The sequence below is a fragment of the Cnephaeus nilssonii genome, assembly GCF_951640355.1.
Source record: "Cnephaeus nilssonii genome assembly, chromosome: 5".
NCBI classification, from domain to species: domain Eukaryota; kingdom Metazoa; phylum Chordata; class Mammalia; order Chiroptera; family Vespertilionidae; genus Cnephaeus; species Cnephaeus nilssonii.
In genome coordinates, this window is record NC_137076.1 from 2,720,511 (window position 1) to 2,735,551 (window position 15,041).

Genomic DNA, 15,041 nt, shown 5'->3' on the forward strand with positions numbered 1-15,041 from the left:
GAGGAACAGGCGCTGTGAGGTCTGATCTGGGAGGGAGAAGGAGCCGAGCCTAGACAGTCGCACAGGCCCCGCCTCCTGAGGGCACTGTCGCCTGGTTATTATTCCATCAGCATCAGCCTCAGCCTCAGTGGTTGGAGTGTTGCTGCCTACTTCCAGCCAGAAGGAGCAGGCAGCAGTCAGCAAAGTACATTTTGTAAGGCTTTTGCTTAGTCTCTTTTTTCATTGCCACCTCCAGTGCCACTGTTTAGCTGCTCACCATCCCAATACTACATTCCATTTCAGGAACCATGCTTTCACTGGTGAATCTAAAAAAATAAATCGGCCCGGCTGGCGTGGCTCAATGGTTGAGCGTCGACCTATGAACCAGGAGGTTACCGTTCAATTTCCCTGTCAAGGCACACGCCCGGGTTGTGGGCTCCATCCCCAGTGGGGTGCATGCAGGAGGCAGCCGATCCATGATTCTCTCTCATCATTGATGTTTCTGTCTCTCTTTTCCTCCCACTTCCTCTCTGAAATCAATAAAAAAATAAATTGTTTAGCCCAAGGTAAAAACATTCTTTCTGTTTTCTCCTAGAAACAAAATTTACATTTGGATCAGTGATTCATTCCCCTTGAGTGAATTTTTGTGTTAGTTAGAAGGTGCGGGTCAAAGTTCATGCTTTCGTGGGGCTGACAGATTGTCCAGCACCATTGCCGAAGGGCTCTCCTCTCCCCATCAAGTCGGCTTCTCACCTCGTCAGACAACTGACCATATGTGCCTGGGTCTGCTTCTGGATTTCCGTCCCATTGATGGATTTCTCTACCGCCATGCTAACAGCACACTGGCTCACTGTTTCCTTACAATGCATTTTGAAATTAGGTTTTAAGTCTTCAAATTTGTTCCTTTTTAAAATAATTATGTATTTGTAAAAAATATATATTTTTATTGAATTCAGAGAGGCGGGAGAGGGAGAGAGAGATAGAAACATCAATGATGAGAGAGAATCATGGATCGGCTGCCTCCTGCCCGCCCCCTATTGGGGATCAAGCCTGCAACCCGGGCATGTGCCCTGACTGGGAATTGAATCCTGACCTCCTGGTTCATAGGTTGATGCTCAACCACTGAGCCACCGTGGCTGGGCATAATTATGGATTTTATGCATCACATTCATTTGTATGAATTGTACCACCAGCATGTCAATTTCTACAAAAGCAGACGTTCAGACTGTTTTGGGAGAGTGGGTGGAGACGGCAGTCAATCTGCAGATGGAATGGGGAGGAGAGATGCCCACATAATGGCAAGCTCTCCATTGCTGAGCATGGCACAGCCCTCCATGTGGGCTGTGGGCTTCTGCTTACAGGGCTTGCATATTTTTTGACAAACTTATCCCCAAGAATTTCATAATTTGATGCTATTTTAAATGATATTTCCAATTTCAGGTTGCATGTTTTTACTATGTAGAAAACAACTGATTTTAATATATTGACCTCATGTTATGTAGCCTTACTAAACTCACTATTATTTCTATAGATTTTTTTTTACTATTTTCTACAGAGAAAATCAGCCGGTTTATTAAATATAGTTTTATTTGTTCATTTCCTGCATATATATATATATATATATATACATATATATATATACACACACACTTATATATAATATATTATATATAATATATAATATATTATATATTATATATTATATATTATATATTATATATTACATATTAAATATTATACATTATACTAGAGGCCCAGTGCATGAAATTCATGCATGGGGGGTGTGTCCCTCAGCCCAGCCTGCACCCTCTCCAATCTGGGAACCCCAACTGCCCTCCCCTGCAGGCCTGGTCCCACCCAACTGCCCTCCCCTGCTGGCCTGGTTGCCCCTAACTGCCCTCTCCTGCTGGCCTGGTCGCCCCCAACTGCCCTCCCCTGCAGGCCTGGTCCCCCCCAACTGCCCTCCCCTTCAGGCCCGGTCACCCCTAACTGCCCTCCCTTGCAGGCCTGGTTCCTCCAAACTGCACTCCCCTGCTGGCCTGATAGCCCAAAACTCCCTCCCCTGCTGACCATTTTGTGGCGGCCATCTTGTGTCCACATGGGGGCAGTCATTTTTGACCACATGGCCATCTTGTGTGTTGGAGTGATGGTCAATTTGCATATTATTCTTTTTTTTAGATAGGATATTATACTAGAGGCCCGGTGCACGAAATTCGTGCACGTGTGTGTGTGTGTGTGTGTGTGTGTGTGTGTGTGTCCCTCAGCCCAGCCTGCACCCTCTCCAATCTGGGACCCCTCTCACAATCCAGGACTGCTGGCTCCCAACTGTTCTCCTGCCTGTGTGCCTGATTGTCCCTAACTGCTTCTGCCTGCCAGCCTGATCATGCCCTAACCACTCCCCTGCCAGCCTGATCGACACCTAACTGCTCCCCTTCTCCCCCGATTGCCCCTAACTGCCCTCCCCTGCCAGCCTGGTCACCACTAACTGTTCTCCCTGCAGGCCTGGTCACCCCTAACTGCCCTCCCTTGCCAGCCTGGTCACCCCCAACTGCCCTCACCTGCAGGCCTGGTTGCTCCCAACTGCCCTCTCCAGCTAGCCTGATTGCCCCCAACTACCCTCCCCTGTAGGCCTGGTCCCCCGCAACAGCCCTCCCCTGCAAGGCTGGTCCCTCCCAACTGCCCTCCCCTGCTGGCCTGATTGCCCACAACTGTCCTCCCCTGCTGGCCATCTTGTGTCCACATGGGGGCGGCCATCTTGTGTGTTGGAGTGATGGTCAATTTGCATATCACCTCTCTATTATATAGGACTAGAGGCCCGGTGCACGAAATTCGTGCACGGGGGGGTGGGGGGTGGGGCTGTGTCCCTCAGCCCAGCCTGCACCCTCTCCAATCTGGGACCCCTCGGGAGATGTCCGACTGCCCGTTTAGGCCCGATCCCAGTAGGTTCAGGCCTAAACTGGCAGTCGGACATCCCTCTCACAATCCATGACTGCTGGCTCCCAACTGCTCGCCTGCCTGCCTTCCTGATTGCCCCTAACCACTTCTGCCTGCCAGCCTGATCACCTCCTAACCACTCCCCTGCCAGCCTGATTGATGCCTCACTGCTCCCCTGCCAGCCTGTTTGCCCTTAACTTCCCTCCCCTGCTGGCCTGATCACCCACAACTGCCCTCCCTTGCAGGCCTGTTCCTTCCCAACTGCCCTCCCCTGCTGGCCATCTTGTGGCAGCCATTATGTGTCCACATGGGGGCAGCCATCTTGTGTGTTGGAGTGATGGCCGATTTGCATATCACTCTTTTATTAGATAGGATAGAGGACTGGTGCATGGGTGGGGGCCAGCTGGTTTACCCTGAAGGGTGCCACAGATCAGGGTGGGGGTTCCCTTGGGGCATAGGGTGGCCTGGGCAAGGGGCCTGTGGTGTTTTGGAGGCTGGCCACGCCCCCCAGAGACCCAAGCAGTGGCCCTGGGATCTGGGATTTATTTATCTTCTATAATTGAAACTTTGTAGCCTTGAGTGGAGGCCTAGGCCGGCCAGGGTGTGCGGAAAGCTTGGCTTCCTCCATCGCCAGGGGCAACTCAAGCTTCCTGCTCTCTCCAGCTCTGTGGCTGCCACCATTTTTGTTGGGACTTATTTATCTTCTATTATTGAAACTTCGTAGCCTTGAGTAGAGGCCTAGGCCGGCCAGGGTGTGCGGAAAGCTTGGCTTCCTCCATTACTGGGGAAACCCAAGCCTCCTGCTCTCTTCGTGGCTGCAGCCATCTTGGTTGGGTTAATTTGCATACTCGCTCCTGACTGGCTGGTGAGCGTGGCTTGTGGGTGTAGTGGAGTGATGGTTAATTTTCATATTACTCTTTTGTTAGATAGGACTGGAGGCCCAGTGCACAAAATTCGTGCATGGGGGTGTGTCCCTCAGCCCGGCCTGCACCCTCTCCAATCTGAGACCCTCGGGGGATATGGGATTGGGCTTAAACCGGAAGTCAGACATCTCTCTCACAAGCCGGGACCACTGGCTCCTAACTGCTCACCTGCCTGCCTGCCTGATCACCCCTAACCGCCTCTGCCTGCCTGACTGATAGCCCCCTAACCACTTCCTTGCCAGCCTGATTGCCCCCAACTTCCCTCTCCTGCCAGCCTGATCGCCCCTAACTACCTCTGCCTTGGCCCCCACCACCTTGGCATTGTATGGAAGGAAGTCGGACATCCGGAAGATGTCTGGTTGACCCGGTCTAATTAGCATATTACCCTTTTATTAGTAGAGATATATGTTATATATGTTACATATATATTATATCCTATATAATAAAGAGGTAATATGCAAATTGACCATCACTCCAACACACAAGATGGCCGCCCCCATGTGGTCAAAGATGGCCAGCAGGGGAGTGCAGTTCGGAGGGACCAGACCTGCAACAGAGGGCAGTTGGGGGCGACCAGGCCTGCAGGAGAAGACAGTTAGGGGCAACCAGACCAGCAGGGGAGGGCAGTTAGGGATGACCAGGCTGGCAGGGGAGGGCAGTTAGGAGCAATCAGGCTGGCAGGGGAGGGCAGTTAGGGGTTACCAGGCTGGCAAGGGAGGGAAGTTAGGGGTGACTGGGCCAGCAGGGGAGGGTAGTTGGGGGAGACCAGGCCTGCAGGGGAGTACAGTTAGGGGTGACCAGGCCTTCAGGGGAAGGCAGTTTGGGGTGACCAGGCCAGCAGGGGAGGGCAGCTAGGGGCAATCGGACTGGCAGGGGAGTGGTTAGGGGGTGATCAGGCTGGCAGGTAGAAGTGGTTAGGGGCAATAAGGCAGGCAGGCAGGCGAGCGGTTTGTGAGAGGGATGGATTGTGAGAGGGATGTCCTACATTGGAGAGGGTGCAGGCTGGGCTCAGGAACACCACCCCCCCCCCCGTGCATGAATTTTGTGCACCGGTGTCTTGTGTGTGTGTGTGTGTGTGTGTGTGTGTGTGTGTGGGTGTGTATTTGTGCATTATTGCACTGAACACAGGCTCCAATATGATGTTGAATAGAAATCATAAAAGTGGACATTTTTGCCTTGTTTCTGATATTTGGGTGGAAGTATTCAGTCTTTCCTCACTAAGGTCAAGGAAGTTCCTTTGATGTCTTCTTGCTGGTTTGTCAAATGCTTTCTCTGCATCCAATGAGGTGATCGTATGTATACACTTTCACTCTGTGAACATAGGGAATGACAGTGATTGCCTTTTTAATATGAAACAAACCCCGTATTTCTGTGACAAGCTCCACCTGACTCCATGCTTGATTCTTGCTATGAGCCATGGGATAGGTCCTGTTTTGTGAGGTGGGGGTCCACGGTTTTCTTGTCCTGTGTGGTCTGGGATAGCAGAGAAAAACTGACTTATTGGGGTAAGTTTGAAGTATTCTCGCTTCCTACATTTTCTGAAAGAATTTGTGTTAAAATTGTATTAATTCTTCCTTAAATATGTGACAGAATTCACCCATAAAATCATTTGGGCCCCAAGTTTTCTTTGTGGGAAAGTTTTTAGTGAGAAATCCAATATCGTTAGTAAATGGAGGGCCATTCTGTTTAACCATTTCTTCCTGATAAGCTTCGGTTCTTCGTGTGGATGAATTTCATCCAGGTGTCAAGTGTGTGGTCGTTGAGTTGTTGATGTTTCTCTCTGGTGCCGCATCTGGAAGACCAGGAACAGCGCCCAGCCTTCCTCAGATCAGGGGCCTGTCTGCTTCCCTCTTGTTCCGATCCATCTGGCTACACATTTACCCATTGCTGATCTTGTCAAAGAACCGGCTTTTTTTTTTTTTTTCATTGATTTTCTCTATTGTCTCTGTGTTCTATTTCATTGATTTCTGCTAACCTTTTATTTACTGTCCTGTTTACTTTGGATTGAATTTGCTCCTCTTTTTATAATATTTTATTATTATTTTTTATTGATTTCAGACTGGAAGGGAGAGGGAGAGATAGAAACACCAATGATGAGAGTGAATCATTGATTGGTTGCCTCCTGCACGTCCCCTACTGGGGATCAAGCCAGCAACCCGGGCATGTGCCCCGACCAGGGATCTCACCGTGACCTCCTGGTTCATAGGTCAACGCTTAACCATGGTGCCACGCCGGCGGAAGCGGAAGTCGTTGATGTCATATGTTCCTTCCTTCCCAATGCGGTCCCTGAGTCTACAGTTCTTTCTGACCTTCCTACGTGCTGTGTTCTCATGTTCATGGAGCTGGAAAGACTTTCTAGTTTCTATTTCAGTTTCTTCTATGACCAATGGGTTGTTTAAAAGTGTGTCCTTTAGTTTCAAATGTTCGGAGACTTTCTGGATCTCTTTCTTTAATTGATAGATAGGTGAGTCCCATTGCCGTTGCTTTAAGCCAGGGAGGGTCTGGGTGCAGACATGGGAACGAGGCGGCGGGGTGGGGAGGGAGGGAGAAGGTGGAGATGCAGAGTCAGAGCACAGCTGGCCGCCCGGGGAGACACAGTGGGCGCTCAGTGCGGCTGGAGGCCTGTGTGACAGCCGGAGGAAGGCGAGCTCAGAGCAGGCGGCGATGGGCGTGGGGGCTGGGAAGGTCCGCAGGAACGCAGGCTTTGCAGGGAGCCGGGCTCTCCCTGTGTGAGGAGAGGGTGGGCTCCGCCACTTCTGAGGGCGTCCCTCCGGTTGCTGAGTGAGCATGAGCCGGGGCTGCAGGAGATGACCATGAAGAGAGGGTGGGAGCACGTGACTGCTTAGGGGAGCTGTGCGAGGAGGCGGCGAGCAGCGTATGTTAGTTTATCTGATAGATTAAATGTGGGATGCGAGGCCAAATGGTTTGGCTCAGTGGATAGAGCATCACCTGAGAACTGAAGGGTCCGGGGTTCGATTCTGGTCAAGGGCTCGATCCCTGGGCCTGGTTGGGGTGCACGTGGGAGGCAGCCAATTGATGTGTCTCTCTCACAACAATGTTTCTCTCTCTGTCTGCCCCTATCTCTTCCATTTTCTCTAAAAATCAATGGAAAAATATCCGTGGGTGAGGATTTAAAAAAGAAAAAGAAAAAAGAAAAAACAATGTGGGATGCGAGGCAGAGTGAAGCATGAGACTAAGATTTTCTGCCCCAAAGTGGAGGAAAGCAGCAGCCTTTCACTAAGCTAGGAAGGGGTGTAGGGCTTTAAAGGAGGGGTTGGGGGTCACAGAGCTCAGATTTGGGCCTGTCAGGCCTAAATGTTGCTTAAACATCGAGAGGAAATGTGGAGCACGCGGCGGTGATGGGGCGGAATTAAGTGGCAACAGCGCAGAAGGCGTTCAGCGATCCTGTGTCCGTGGGGAATTCCAAGTATGGCAGTGCAATTAAAGTGTATAATAAAATTAAACGTATTCAAGGCATTATTCCCTTCATTCAAGATAGCTTCAAAATACTCAAATAAAAAGTGAACTTTGATGTTTTCTCTCTGAAAAGGGCTGCGTGGCTTGTAAGAGAAATCTGTATCAGAAATGTCCAAATTACCCTCCGCAAACCATGGCAGTTAAGACTCTTTATTTAAGAAAATAAAACGCGAAAAATCTTATGTCGTGCCTTGAAACTGTCAGCTCACAGGTTTCTTCAAATCCGTGTTAAAAAAAAACACACCCCCCCTCCCCTCCGCCGCCAAACTTGCATAAATGAATGTGCCGCTTTGTGAGCGAATACAGTGCGTCAGCCAAATTAAACCAGCGCTCAGAAACAGCTCCCCCCTTTTGGAATGTGTATAGGATTTTACCTGCAAATTTCCAGAAAGTCAGAGTCAGCTTTGCAAAAACCCACGGAGGGCAATTAAAGAAAAATATTTTCCTTTTAAACTTGAAAGAACCTTGTGTTAGAACCACCATTACGACTGCTCAAAGTGCTGTTAGTATTTGTAGAAAAGGGATACCATTTTTTTTTTTTTCTGAAAAGAGGCATGGTAGAATAATTATGGTGATGTAGCTGAGACTTCTTTGCTACTGAAGAGGAAATTTCAGAAAGAAGTATCCAGTTGCTGGTCCCTGCACAACTAATAGAGCAGGTCAGAAAGGGTCCGAAGGGCCGAGAGTGAGGAAACAGGATCTTTCTTTTTAAAAAATATAAAATATATTGTACTGATTTCAGAGAGGAAGGGAGAGGGAAAGAGAGAGAGAAATGTCAATGATGAGAGAGAGAATCATTGACCTGCTGCCTCCTGCACGCCTCACACTGGGCATCAAGCCTGCAACCCGGGCTTGTGCCTGACCGGGAATCAACCGTGACCTCCTGGTTCCTAGGTTGACGCCAGCTGGGCAGCAAACAGGATCTTTTAAATGAAGGAGTCTTTGGGAGATAGGGTAAGAAAACAGATTTAAATGGAGTAAGAATGGAGGTTTAACAAAACAACACTGTCAACATGTAGAATAAATGACAAGAATTGCCTGTTGAAGTTATGAGCAAGCCTGTTCCTATAGCAACAGCTGGAATCAACAGAGAAAAATGAGCCCCTCTTTCTCCTGAATGAATATGTCCCTCTAATAGTTCAGCTGATGCCTCAGGTTTGCCCTCAGGAGGGGATTAGAGGGCAGGGCACTGACCAGGCATGACCTCACCATGGACAGCATGTCACCCTCCCATCAAACTGTGACCTCCTGGTTCATAGGTCCACGCTCAACCACTCTTCCTTTTTTTAAATTTTATTAATATACTAGAGGCCCGTTGCACGAAGATTCGTGCAATAGACCTTCCTTCACCTGGCTGCCGGTACCAGTTTTTCTCTGGCACCGGGGACCCAAGCCTTGGCTCTGGCCACCTGCTTCCTGCTGGCCCAATTGGCTGCCCCGAGTCCCACCGCCTGCACCTCCCGCCGGCCCGATTGGTCCCCCCTCAGCGGTGGCCGATGGGGCGGCGGGAGGCACAGGCAGCGAGACTCGCGCGATTGGGGGCAGGGCAGCGTGTGGGGGCCGCCATCTTTGCTGGGTTAATTTGCATAGCACTCTGATTGGCTGTGGGCATAGCGAAGGTATGGTCAATTAGCTTATTACTCTTTTATTAGGTAGGATTTTTATTGATTTCAGAGAGCAAGGGAGAGAGGAAGAGAGATAGAAACATCAGTGATGAGAGAGAATCATTGATCGGCTACCTCCTGCACGCCCCACACTGGGGATCGAGCCCACAACCTGGGCTTGTGTCCTTGACTGGAATCAAACCCAGGATCCTTCAGTCCACAGGCCGACACTCTGTCCACTGAGCCAAACCAGCCAGAGCTCAACCACTGTTTCTTAAAGTCCGGGTCTGTCATGCCAGGCAGGAATAGGTGTGTATTTATGTAACTAGTGGAGATACAAATCTCAGACTATTTGGAGACCTACAAGAAAATGCTCATGGACAAATCTCCCAAAGTGCCAGTTGGGAAAGAAATGCGTGCATTCTCCCGCCCATCTCTGTCAGGAGCTCACCTAAGCAGGGCCGCCTTCGCTTCTCCCTGGACACAGCCGGGAGGCGCCGGGTTCCTGCAATTGTTTCGTTTTGCTCCATCTCTGAGACACGTTGCTCACCCAAAGCTCAGCCGAATTTCCGTCCTGGGCTCCCCGTCAAGGGTGCAGGGTGCTCGCCCATGGGAAGGCGGGCAATGACAATTAGTTGTCTCTGGTCTTTTCGTGCCACGATGACTTTATGCATGTTTAATGTTTTTACGTTATGAAGATATACCTGTCTAGAGGAGAATATTTGGCTTCATTTGTTACTTGAATTCATAGCTGTTTCATGCTTCCATATGGAGTCCATGGAATGGCCGTGCATGGATGGGATGTGGTGTACAGGGTGGGCCTGCTCTTTCCCCATCGATCGGTCTTTCTGTCTCTTTAAGGCCCAGTGATTGAGACCTTACTAACATCAGTGCCTGGGCTTGGGGGTGGGGGTGGGGGTGGGGGTGGGATCCAAGGCAATTTGTTGCTGGCTGTTCCTGGGTCCTCCGGCTAAGGTCGGGGTCTGGGACCTGCTACCTCGCAGACCCTTATTCCAGCTACAGGCTAGCCAACAGGCCGCTGCCGCTCCGGGTTCCAGCTAATCGCCCCCTTCGCGCTCCCAATGCCCCTCTCCCCGTCCCCAGGGTCTGGTGAACGTGGCTGGTCCAGGCTGCTGTGCCGGTCAGTGTTCGCTCTGGGGAGAGGCCCTATGATGGAGTTCTCCTGGGTGACGCCTGAGCATTGCCATGGAGACTTGTGAGGCCGCCCGAGAGAGCTCATTCTGAAACCAGACACCAGGGGTCCGAGGCCGCCCGTCCCTCCTGGAGCCAGTTCAGCAGAGACAGGGTGCATCCTGTGTGAGCGTTTATCCCAGTCCTGCCCGCAGCAGGGGGAGCAGGCGGGCGCCCTGGAAGTTCTGCCCGGACCCCCTCCCAGGTGGCTGGTTCCTCACACACGAGGGAGAGACAGCCACGTGCCGCTGCCGTGTAACAGGGAAGGGAGGGAGGGTCCGGCCCTCAGGAGCTCAGAGTCCCATACCAAGGAGGCTGACCCGTTATGTGACACAGCTCAGCCCCTGCCTGGCCCAGAGGATGGTCAGGGTCCCGAGAGAGACTCCCGGAGGGGGTCAGGGTCCCGAGAGAGACTCCCGGAGGGGGTCAGGGTCCCGAGAGAGAGTCCCGCAGGGGGTCAGGGTCCCGAGAGAGACTCCCGGAGGGGGTCAGGGTCCCGAGAGAGAGTCCCAGAGGGGGTCAGGGTCCCGAGAGAGAGTCCCAGAGGGGGTCAGGGTCCCGAGAGAGAGTCCTAGAGGGGTCAGGGTCCTCAGAGAGACTCCCGGAGGGGGTCAGGGTCCCGAGGGAGACTCCCGGAGGGGGTCAGGGTCCCAAGAGAGACTCCCGGAGGGGGTCAGGGTCCCGAGAGAGAGTCCCGGAGGGGTCAGGGTCCTCAGAGAGACTCCCGGAGGGGGTCAGGGTCCCGAGGGAGAGTCCCGGAGGGGGTCAGGGTCCCGAGAGAGACTCCCGGAGGGGGTCAGGGTCCCGAGAGAGACTCCCGGAGGGGTTTAGGGTCCCGAGAGAGACTCCCGGAGGGGGTCAGGGTCCCGAGAGAGAGTCCCGGAGGGGGTCAGGGTCCCGAGAGAGAGTCCCGGAGGGGGTCAGGGTCCCGAGAGAGACTCCCGGAGGGGGTCAGGGTCCGGAGAGAGACTCCCGGAGCGGGTCAGGGTCCTGAGAGAGAGAGTCCCGGAGGGGGTCAGGGTCCGGAGAGAGAGTCCCGGAGGGGTCAGGGTCCCGAGAGAGAGTCCCAGAGGGTGTCAGGGTCCGGAGAGAGAGTCCGGAGGGGGTCAGGGTCCGGAGAGAGACTCCCGGAGCGGGTCAGGGTCCCGAGAGAGACTCCCGGAGGGGGGTCAGGGTCCGGAGAGAGAGTCCGGAGGGGGTCAGGGTCCCGAGAGAGAGTCCCGGAGGGGGTCAGGTTCCGGCACAGCCACCGAGTCAAAGCGTGCCCGTCCTTGGTCTGTTCTCAAATGTCCTTCTTTTCTGAGTCTTGGCCCCGTCGAGGCATCTGACATTTTACAGCCTCGTTTTACCCTCCCCCCCACCCCCGTTTCCCAGGGTCTGTAAGAAACCGTCTCCTCTATGGCTAGTGAGGGGCGTACTTGTCAGACAGCCGTGGCTCTGTTCTCATCACGGGCCCTTCCCACTATCAATTTGAGGAGGGTTTCTGCCGCAGTTTACCCATGGGGCCTTCCCTGTGTGATACTTTTCTGCATAAGAGTCTGTCAGCAGAGTGGCCACAGGGCTCTGCAGGGTGGGTTCTGGGTGGTGTGAGCACACACAGGTAACCGGCTCGGGTCCCGTGTGCTGAGCACACAGGTAACCGGCTCGGGTCCCGTGTGCTGTGAGCACACACAGGTAACCGGCTCGGGTCCCGTGTGCTGTGAGCACACACAGGTAACCGGCTCGGGTCCCGTGTGCTGTGAGCACACACAGGTAACCGGCTCGGGGCCCGTGTCAGACCCAGCAGCGCAGCATCCATGGGGCGCAGCCCGACGTGGACCCCCAGGCAGCCCCTGCTCCTTTCCTGAGACGTGAACTCCGAGGGGTCCGGGCCGAGCAGACTTCGGACAACAGTCAGGGTCACAGCACCTGAGGGGCACACGGCGGGTAGGGGGCTGGGTCAAGGGCACAGGGTCCCTGGGACCAGCAGAGCGTGGCCACCGCCCGGGACCTGCCGGCGGTTCGCATGAGTGGCTGTCCCGGGGGGCAGGGGGGGTGCGCCGTCTCCTCGCCTGCCAGGGCCCTCAGGCCCAGCTGTGCGAGACCCATTGGGAGAGCAGCTCAGAGCTCCAGGGAGCCCGCCCCAGGCAGGGGCTGGTGAGCCAAACCCTTGGCGTTCGCTGGAAACTTGGAACAGACCCGGGACCCTGGGGTGTGGACCCTGCGGGTGGGCACCACGTCTTTCAATCTCACTTGCTCCTGGAAGTGCTGCTGTCCGCCGGTGACGCTCACGTGGGACAGGGCTGCCCGCAGGCCTGGAGCTGCAGGGGCAGCCCGGGGCTGCTTCCTGTGCCGGCCGCCGAGGCCCAGACGCCGGGAGGGCCGGCAGGTGGGCCGGGGCTGGCTTCCCGAGCCCTGGAGCACAGGCAGGCCCAGCTGCACAGGTGAGAATGCGACAGCCGTCCCCCCCACAACCCCCGCTGGCCTCACGGGCCAGATGAGAACCTGCCCCCCGATGGTCTGCATGGACCCCGGGGGGGGGGGCTGCTGTAAGAAGTTGCTCCCTAAACACCATCCTCCCCGGGTAGAATGGGGGTAAACGAGAGGGTGTGGTTTAGTCTTGCAACCTGTGCACCGACACGGAAGGCTATCCCATGCTGAGGACAAAGACTGAGCGTGGTCTAGGAGCTCTTCTATTTCTTAAAAAATATTTTTAAAATTCACTTTTATAGAGAGAGGAAGGGAGAGGGAGAGAGAGACATCGATGAGATAGAAACATCGGTTGGCTGCCTCCTGCACGCCTCCTACTGGGGATCGAGCCCACAACCCGGGCCTGTGCGCTGACTGGGAATCGAACCGTGACCTCTCCCTGCGGCTGCTCTCCCAGAGCCGCGACCCCGGGAAGAAGGAGAGAGCGAGGGAGGGCGCGATGGAGGCCGCACACTCAGTGACCTCGTCGCCGAGGTGCCATTCCACCACCTTGGCTCCTCTCCCCAGTCACCGGAAAGGAGAGGGGCAGCCCACACGCGAGGGGTGGGCGTCAGGGGGGGTCCCTGGGGCCACCGTGAGGCCCCACAGAGCCTTCCTGAATAAATGTGCAACCCTAGAAATGGCTGTGCATTAAAGAAACATCTTTATTGTTGAAAGTATTACATATGACCCCCTTTTTCCCCCATCGCCCCCCTCCAGCCCACCCCCCCCCCCCCCGCCCCAGGCCCTCACCGCCCACTGACTGTGCCCGTGGGCCATGCATAGATGCACACAAGGCCTTTGGTGGATTACCTCCCTCCCCGCCTTCCCTCCCAGATTCCGCACTCTGTTCCCTGCCTCCATGTCTCTGGGTCCACTCTGTTCATCAGTTTATTTTGTTACTTAGATTCCACGTACGAGTGCGATCATGTGATACTGGTCTTTGTCTGACTGGCTTATTTCACTTAGCATGATACTCTCCAGGTCCTTCCATGCTGTCTCAGAGGGTAACAGATGCTTCTTTTTAAAAAAATTTTTTTTATTGATTTCAGAGAGGAAGAGAGAGGGAGAGAGAGATAGAAACATCAATGATGAGAGAGAATCATTGATTGGCTGCCTCCTGCACACCCCCCACTGGTGATCGAGCCCGCAACCCGGGTATGTGCCCTGACCAGGAATTGATCCTGGAACCTTTTAGTCCACAGGCCGACACTCTATCCACTGAGCCAAACCAGCTAGGATCAGATCCTTCTTTTTTACTGCTGCATAGTTCCCCAAGGTGTAAATGTACCACAGCTTTTTTATCCACTCATCTGCTGATGGGCACTGGGGCTGTGTTCAGACCTTAGCTACTGTAAATTGCACAGCTATGAACATAGAGGTGCATCCATTCTTTCTAGTTGGTGTTTCTGGTTTCTTGGGATATATTCCTAGAAGTGGGATCACTGGTCAAAAGGCAGTTCCATATTTAATTTTTTGAGGAAACTCCATACTGTTCTCCACAGTGGCTGCACCAGTCTGCATTCCCACCAGCAGTGTACGAGGGTTCCTTTTTCTCCGCATCCTCGCCAGCACTTGTCGTTTGTTGATTTGTTGATGATAGCCATTCTGACAGGTGTGAGGTGATACCTCATTGTCATTTTAATTTGCATCTCTCTGCTGATCAGTGACTTTGAGCATTTTTTTTCATACATCTCTTGGCCATCTGTATGTCTGCTTTGGAGAAGTGTCTATATAGGTCCTTTGCCCCAAATGGTCATACTTTACAAAAATTCAAATATGTTGTCATTCACACTCATAAACTAATGGTTTTATTATTAATAACCAGAGGCCCCGTGCACAAAATTCGTGCATGCGGGGGGTGGTGGTGGTGGTGGTCCCTCAGCCCCGACTGTATCCTCTCGCAATCTGGGACCCATCGGGGGATGTTGGGCCTAAACTGGCAGTCGGACATCCCTCTCACAATCTGGGACGCTGCCTGCACCAGTGACCATACTTTTCATGCAGGTGAAAGGCATCTTGCTGTTGTATGGGCAACTACATTTTTTTGCCCTGATTATAAAAAGTAGAACATACATGATCCTTCTGAGGCAGTAGTACCATTTCCCCATCTTACGGGTGGAAAAACTGAAGCAGAGAGAAGCTAAGTAATTGGCTGTGTCACACAGTTATAAGTGTCAGAATCAGGGCTGACCACAAAATGTGCAAGCCAGAGTCCATGCCTGTCATCGCTGCATCATCCTGTTTTTTCATGTTAGAGCAGCCTTGCCAGGTTTTAATTTTTAAATCTAAGAGACTGTTCCCAACATACAGTGTAGGGTCCCTAGGCCTGCCTGGTGATCAGGGCCATCTGTGGGGCGACCAGCAGGTGGGGCGATAGGGGGGCCCCTGCTGGCACCCGCCTTGGCAGGCGGCCTGGCACCACCCGCTGGCCGGCCCTGTCCCCTGCCGCTGCCGCCAGTTGCCTCCCTCTGTGGGCCCCCGC